Genomic DNA, 9,072 nt, shown 5'->3' on the forward strand with positions numbered 1-9,072 from the left:
AAAATGAGAGAGTCTCTCAAACGGTAAGTGCCCGAGTTAGAATAACATGTTTGTGTGAGGCTTTCAAGTATAGTCATCTGTTTAATCTCAAACCAGGTCAGCCTTGATGTCTGGAAAACAGCTTTGCCAGAAATCAGGTCTTGCTATATTCTGGGGTGGGGGCCTATGGCTCTCCACAGATATGAATGTAGGATATGTTTTAGTTGGGAAAAATATAGGATCAGTAGGAACAGGAGATGAATAAGAAAGGATAGTGAGTTGTGAATATGGCCAAATTACATTGTATAAATTGAAGAAACTGTCAAGAAATGAAAATAAATAAAAAGGGCTATAAGAGCTTAGTATGCAATAATATAACAACTAAATATTTGAAAATATATTTCAGTGTATAAGCAATATAAAAATTATTAGTGGGAAACAAAAGAAAATATGTTAAAATTTTTTAAAAAATCAAGAAACAAGTTGACATGTGATTTTATTTGTTCACTTACCTTAAAGGGCTAGAAAATAGATTTGCGACCATTCTCAGTTGATTCCACTGCCCCAGAGCATGCACAGCCATGTTTGTTGCTGTTCTTTTCACAATACCTAAGAAATGGAAGCAACCTAGGTGTCCATAAATTTGTTGATCAATGGATAATAAAAATGTTGAACATTTTTACAATGAAGTTCTAATCAATGATAAAGAAAAACAAAATCATGAATTTTCAGGTAAGTAGATAGAATTAGAAACTGTTACACTGAGTAAAGTAACACAGATTCAGAAAAACAAGCAAAGTATGTTCTCTCTCATTTGTGGACCTTAGCAACAAACCCTATATGTGAGTATACACCATGATATAGTTGCAGGATCCAGGAAAATGGAAAGGAACCATGGGGATAAAGGGAAAGAAGGAGCTCGAGAGAGGGGGATTGTAGGAGATAGGTGTTAATGGGGGAATGGGGAAAAGGGGCGGTACTTTAATTGGGAAGGGAGGAGGGAAGGTTACACAAGGTTAGTGAGAGGAGAGATAAATAATGTTAGATGGTATGTAAAACCAGAGAGAAGTGTATTAGTTCAAAGTCGTATAGAAAAATATGCATACAATATGTATAGCAATGCATGTGTGTAGCTGAAGGCTATATAACAAAAAAAAAAACACAGTTCCAGGCACAAGAAACCTCCCTTCAAGTTGTTGGTCAGAGTAGTACAAGGGACATTCACAAAATAACACAGGATATTGCCAAAACCTTCAATTACCTCCTAGAATTTGAAGGGAAGACCCTATTTGATGAAGACAGATCACACATCAGACATAGGAGTTAGAACAATTGAGATGGAATTTCCCTGGAAGATTCCACCCTGAAGACTAGCTCTCAGGGTATCAGATGATACTGTACAAATTTCCAAGGGAGAAAAACAATTAATGGTCCTACAAAGGTATAAAGCCTATTAAACAACGACTGGCCCAGCAAACTATTGTTATTAGTGCAGTAGTGGCACTTTTATTTTGGGGATAGTCAACAGCTGTCTAATTGGAATTAAAAGCTTCTCAATGGGAGAGAACTTATGTGTGGTAAAGTAAACATAGTCAAATACAGATGGTTATAGATCCTAGAGAAAGCCCTACTTTTGCTACCTCCCTAGACCAATGCAATTTCTAAGTTTATTCATGTATACTCATATTTAAAGAAAAGTCTGTCTTTCACCTCTCATCAAAGAAGCTTCCTTTAAAACAGATGGAGATAATTACAGAGTTGCAGAGCTGATCAAATGCAGAGAATAAGGATTTGTGAGATGCTTAACATAAGTGACACACTCTATACATAGGATGAATTCATCTCCAAACTCTCACCAGAAAGGTTTCCTTATGCAGCTGAGGGTGATTAACCCAGAAACCCACAATTGACCAAAGTGCAGAAAACAAGAGGCTACAAATGTCTTATCAATGAATGGGACACATGTTTCAAACCTTTGTCTCCCAAGGTTCAGAGACCATTGCAGAAGAGAAGGAAGAATTACTCTAAGGTCCAGAGGGGGTGGATGACCACAAGGAAACAGAGCTTTCCAGACGGCTGGTCAGTTACTCATATAAAATCATAGCAATGGTGACAGCATTCACAAGTCCCATGCAAGCTCAAATCAGACAAAATCCCAGCATAGACATAGGGAAGTGGTTAACAAACCACAGTCCAACCTAAGGAACTTTTGGTAATTGATGACTGCTGGCAGGGGGATAGAGAATGTCTTACAGGGATGGGACCCTTGGGGGAACCAGTAGATGGACCCACACTGAAGGACATTTGAGGATACAAATCAGACTCTGTAGAGTCTGTAGTCTGTAATATATACACACACATATACATATATATGTGTATGTGTATGTATATGTACGTTGTGATGGCTAATCCCGGGTGTTAACTTGAATGGATCTGGGATTAACCGAAATGAAAGAGATCTTGATTGGTTCATCTAAAGCCAGAAGACAAACCTTAAATGTGGGCATTACCTTCTGATGGAAGCCGGTATAAAAGACCAAGGCAGAGGAGAATGCCAGGCTTCTTGCTGCTCTCTCGCTGGTGTAGACTGAAGACTAGCTGATCTTTTGGAATTTTCAGACCTTCAGTGCCAGATTGGGACTACTGAGACATCCAGCCTTGTGGACTGAACGACTGCGGATTCTCAGCCTCTCCAGTGTGGTGCAGCCATTGTTGGACTTCTCGGACTCTATCCTGTGAGCTAAGCTGATAAATCTCTATACATATATTCATTCTACTGGTTCTGTTTCTTTAGAGAACCCTGACTAATACATATGTGTATATATATGAGAGTACATTAAGTTGGGTGAGGGCCAGTAGGTTGGTGCAAGGTTTGGATAGGAGAAGGGATTTAAATACCATCAAACTGTACTGTATCAAAATTGCAAACATTCAAATAAAAATGCAAGAATAAGTAAGTTTGTACAGATGGAAATTCAGTTTTTTTTCCGGGGGAGTCAAAGGGGAGTTAATACTGAGCACAGAGTTTTTATAGAGAGAGTGAAAAAGTCTTCTAAAATTTTCTAAAATTAGTTAGTAGGTATAGTTAAAATCCATTTAACTCCTCAACTTAGAATGGTTTATTATGTCAATTCTGAATTACATATCAATTGAAAAGAATAAATTTATGGTTTCAAATTTTGTTCTAGTATCAGAAACTCACTTTAATAAAATGTTATACATGTCATACTAATATGCACAAACAAACCAAAATTAAGCTCCTTTTTAAAAAAATGTATTGAGCTTTTGTAATTTCATACAACAGTTCTTGATCAAATTTAGTTTCAGATGGAGGACACAGGACTATCACAGTTGCCTTCCCCATAGTCTCTGGAAGTCTTTTAAGTAATTACATAAAATTGAAAAGTCCCACTGACTAAAAAATATTAGTGATAAATACTGTTTAAAGCATATTATATTTCTCTGAATCTATTTCTATGAATGCAATTTCCTTGAACAACTTTAACCTACTTAGCCAGTGACTTGAATTACAAAGTATTATTCATAGTCACTAATTGCCTTATTTAAAACAATTGGCAACCAACCACTTCACATGTGAAAAAGAACATAAGAAATGTATGGTGTCATCAAACACTGCAACTACTCCTGAAATTAAAAATGAATGAACTTTCTCTATAATCCTCATAAGAAAATGCATACTGAAATTTGATTAAAAACATCCTACAAATAAGTAAAATAATGAGTTTTTAGTAGTATTTCTTCCTCCATACATATGAATGGTAAGATGTAGGAAAAAATATATCTCTTCCTTATCAAAAAGGTCATGGCTGACATCCCTATAACAAAGTATTTATTAACACAATAAAACCATAGTAAATTATGTAACCAAGGTTTCCTGACACAGAATTAAAAAGGAAAAGTGTTTTCCAACCTCATTGTTTCATTATGCTTGAATTTCTAACCTGACAAACATTATTCAATGTATGTGAATTTAGCTACTTTAGATAAAAAACAAAATGTATTAAATATACACTTACTAAAATAAAAATACTACCCTGTGATGTTTATGGTTTTTTCATAATGTTCCCATTTAAATTTGTGATCTAAGATGCTCCACAGTGTGTAATGCATTACACTCAATTATCTGTCTCTTTAAATTACTATTAGGAATGAGAATTTCTCACTCTCCTTGTGTGTAATGATTTTGCTAATTACAAATATTATAGGCAGATACCTTGCATATCATCTTTCCATTTGTCTACATCATTATTTATTTTTTATTTTGTTATGTTATATTCAGTCAGTACCTGGAAAATCTGTGTGTAGTGCAATCTTGATTTTTTTTTTCATAGCTTCAAATGATGTGTTATTTTCATCAACAGTCAATATGTTCACCAAAATACATTTACAATCATCTAAAATAATACTGAATATTTATCAATTTGATTTTTAAATTGGCTCATGTTACATTGATACTATCTTGTTATTTCAACGTTGGATGACAAATATTTTTAAGAAACCAATTCTGAAACAAGTTCTAAATTTTGCCAAATGTGTTTAACCATGAGCTCTTTTGGAGGTTTAGCGAGTACGACTTTATGCTTTCCTGACCTTGCATGGTAAGTGAAGATCTGTTTTTTTCTCCTTCAGTTTCCTAACTTATTCTGACCAAGAGATTCCATAATTCTTCTTTTAAGTTTTTCAATATGTAATATATCTGTCAGTATAACAATAAATGATGTCCTGTGAGAAAGAATTAACACTTCCTCAGAGAAACTGGACAGAGTGATCAATAAATTATATATTTGTATATACTTACAATAACATATTTCTTCACACTCTAAACTTCTAAGGCACTAAACTCTTTTCCTCTGTAGACTGCATATGGATCTTATGAAGTAATTATGACTTATGATAATTTTTATTTTGCAGAAAGGTCAACTGGTTTGTCCTTTGTTTGTAGTAAATGTGCACAAATTGTGGAGGTAGAACACTTCTGTTTTGATTTATCTTCTATTTACTTCACCTTGTTAGGATTCCACTCTGTAAAAATTACTCTCTTCAATAGGTTAAGTTTATACTTTTATAAATAACACATTCTCACAGGAAATAAAGTAAGCATAATAATATATACTAATTGTTCTGGTTTTTCTTTCACATGCTGTGATAAAACACTGACCAATACCAGCTTGGGGAGGAGAGGGTTATTTGGCTTATACTCCTGTGTCAGATTTCATCAGGGAGCCCAAGGCAGGGGCTCAGGGCAGGAACCTGGAGGCAGGACCTGAACCAGAGGTCATGGAAGAACACTGCTTACTGATTTGTTCCCCTGGCCCAAGCTCAACCTGCTTTCTTATGCAGCATAGGCCCACCAGCCCAGCGGTGGCATGACCCATAGACATTTGGGCCCTCTCACATCATTCAAAAATCAAGAAAATACCCCACAGACATGACCATAGGCCAGTCCAATGGAGCAAATTCCCCAAGTGAGCCTCTCTCTACCCCGATGTGCCAAGTTGATAGCTATAAATATTTAGCACACTAATAGAAGTTATTTAAAAATATTTTTGAGTTTTTAATATTGTCATCCTATTAATTTGGGGAAAGTAATAAATACTGGTACTAATACTGTTTTTATTTTCAGATATAGTCTCGATATTTAAGTTTGTCTCTCCCAGTTCACACTGTATACCAGACTGGATGTAATGTCACAGTAATCCTCCTGCACCAGCCTCCCAAGTGCTGAGATTATAGGTAAGAGACACCACTCTTTTACTGATACCTTTAGAAATTATTTCTAATCTATAATAAGAGATGTAGGAGAGTCAAAAATTTGCCTCTTAGTGTTTTGTTTGTTTTTCAGTACAGCTTGAGAATTAATTTGAGAAAAATAAATTGTAAAGAACATTACATATTTAGTATATGTTTTATATAACATTTAAAATCTTCATAGGGAAATGAAGTCCCCAAGGCAGATTTGAACAGTTACATAGTGTAGCCAACTGTGGAAAGAGCCTTAAGGCAAAGTAGCTAAGACTAGGATAGTTCATTCGGTAGAAAAGTCACTAGAAAGAGATTAGGTCACCAAAGCTTGCTTCAACAGGTTTCCTACAGTTGAGCTTCTTTCCATCCTTGATCATAAGAAAATATACTATAATCCCTACAGAGTATCTTTCATAGGGAACTCATGTCCTACTTTTAAGTAACAGAATGAAAATCAAAATGTCTTTATTTTCTCATGTTCATGCAATTTTTCAGTTGCCTTTAACTCAAGACTATCTATATGGGCAAGCAAAATATTTTGGGATGTGTTATTTTTTCTAAACTAGGGGTCATCTTCCATATTATTCAGACACAAAATACACATGAAAGCTATATTTCTTTACTGTTTTGCTACATCAGAAAAAAATAGGATTAATATTGATTAAATCAAATGAAAATAAACTACAAGCATTATAATAACAACAATAATAACTCTCATGATTTAAAATATTTCTTCTAGACTCCATACATAAGCTTTTCCATAGTACTCTACATATTCTGTACCACATTTAAACTCAATTTAGTCTAATCTGAAAATGAAATGTTACTTTTAATTTATGTTTTCTTTTTGCTTCCACATCAAAATCTATATTCCAGATTTTGCATCTTCTTAATTGCAAAAACTTTTTATGTCCTTTGCAATCAACTACTCCTTAGTTACTTACAGGTCCAGTTCTAGATCTTTTGAATTTTAGCTTAGTCCTAAACCTTGAAAACCTTTTTAGCACTTGACATCTGCAGAGAACTCATATTTATTTCCTCAGTCCTGATTTGATTTGACAAATCCAACTTCTTATTTCAGATATTCCTTTGAATATTCCATAGACATCTTCAATTTAACAAGTTCAAAAATCTAACTCAGTTTCACCATCCTAGTATAATTAAACTAAGTTCATGAGTTTCAGGGGAAAAAAATGTAAGAATATTGATTAAAATGATAAAAGTTTTAAATAGAAATTTAAATTAAAAAATTTTATTTGCCATCCTGTTTGACAGTTTTGCCATATACCAGAACCTTCCTGATTATTTTGATGTTTATGTTAGCATATGTGACATTTTTATATATCAAGTTAGAAATTGAATTAACTTTTGAAGATGTGCACGATTCATTCAGTTTTGCAGTAATGTTACTTGAGCAGGAATCTACAAAAAGATGCATTCAAAGAAACAAACAGATTTATATCCTTTTACATAACAGAGTATGAAAGATATATTGATTTATATTGATTTTTGATTCCACATTGAAACTACTTTTATAACATCTTGCTCTAACTTTTATCTCTTCTTTATCATCCTGTTTTTCAAGCAATACATTTTACACTATTCTGAATAAAAAAAATGGGAATTAATCTCTGTTCTATTAATTAAGGTATTAAAGAACTTAGCAAAGTACATAAAATAATGACATGCTTTATTTAAAAAATATAATTATGCTTCATAGGAATATATTATTTATGCTAATATAAAATGAATCTTATTGTTAAATGAATTAATAAACATGTATGTTTTCAACTTCTCAGCTTTCTTCTCAATGCAGTAAATGTAGGTAAACATGACTCATAAACTGAACTCTGAGTCCAAGAATGTAATATGTAGCTAGGAATATGGCTCAGTGATACAGTGCTTGTCTAGCATGTAGTGGCCCTAAGTTCAATCCCTAACACCACACATTAAAAAATTTTTCTAACTGGAATTAAGACCTGCTCAATGGGTGGGAAACTCATGTGTGATACTGCAAACATAGTCAAACAAATATGGCTGGAGTTGTCATAGATCCTACAGAAAAATGTACTTTTACCACATTCCTAGACCAATGTAATTTCTTACTTTATTCTATATGTTCATGTTCATATTTACAGACAAGTGTATCTTTTACCCTTCATCAAAAAAGCTTCTATTTCCAACAGATGAAGACTAATGCAGAGTTACAAAACTGGTCAAACACAGAGAATAAGTGTCTGTAAGATGACTAACACTAAGTGACACATCTTCAGTGCAACCTCTATGCATAGGATCAATGCGTTTCTCACATTTCACCAGAGAAGTTTCCTTATGCAACAGATGATGATTAACTCACAGTTGGCCAATGTGCAGATAAGAAGAGGAAGGTCCCCCTCCAAGCAAACAAAAGGACCCTAAGTGGACAAACAGTGTACAGCATGGAAGGGCATTATATAAATGATTAAAACAACGGTGCACAAAGCATGTGGAACAATTAATGAATCATGGAAAGAATCATAGTATCACAGGCAAAGTCGAGAGAGAATGGTGGGTGCCAGGCGGTGGAAACAATCCATAGGAAACACGAACAAAGTCCAAAAACCCAGTCCAAAAAATTGGGAACACAGGATGTGATGATGGATGGTGTAGTGATGACACAGGTGGCATAGAGTCTGGAGATGTTGTAAAGCAGATGAGGCATTTAGGTACCCAACATGCATTGTCAGCATTCTGTGGAAAAAAAACGTAAACATGCCTTCTTCCCTAAATGAGGATAAGGGAGGATGTCACAATTTATCAGCTGTAGAGTTACCTAAAGGTGAAAACAAAGAGGGCAAGAGGGAACACATGGTAAAACGGACAGTTAGTTTGGTAGCGGTGACTGGAAACTGTCAGGAGCATAATTTATAGTGCCTTGACCCTGTGGAGCAAAAGAGGTACGTATGTACCAAGCAGGTGTCCAAGGTAACATACAAGAAACAAAATGACAAGAGAGGGAGGACACACCTTAGTTTTAGAACATTTAAGAGTAACACAAACATGGGTTGTCTAAAACACATCCATGGAACAATAAGGTGACAACAGGTAACCATGGAGACACAAACATACCATTTAAAATGAGAAAAACAAGGCAAAAATAATTTATAACTAATATCAGTAACCTAATTTTGTAAGTTTTGTAGTGTGTTAATGTTTTATTTTTGACATATATTGTAAACTCATGGAACCTGGAAAAGAGCAAAACAGAGTTGTAGCTCCTGTCACGAACTACCTGCTGCTCTAAGACTCATCATAAGCAGCTCCTGCCACAAGCCACCAGTTTAGAGTAGT

The sequence above is a fragment of the Nannospalax galili genome, unplaced genomic scaffold (genome assembly GCF_000622305.1).
Source record: "Nannospalax galili isolate Female #2095 unplaced genomic scaffold, S.galili_v1.0 scaffold10, whole genome shotgun sequence".
NCBI classification, from domain to species: domain Eukaryota; kingdom Metazoa; phylum Chordata; class Mammalia; order Rodentia; family Spalacidae; genus Nannospalax; species Nannospalax galili.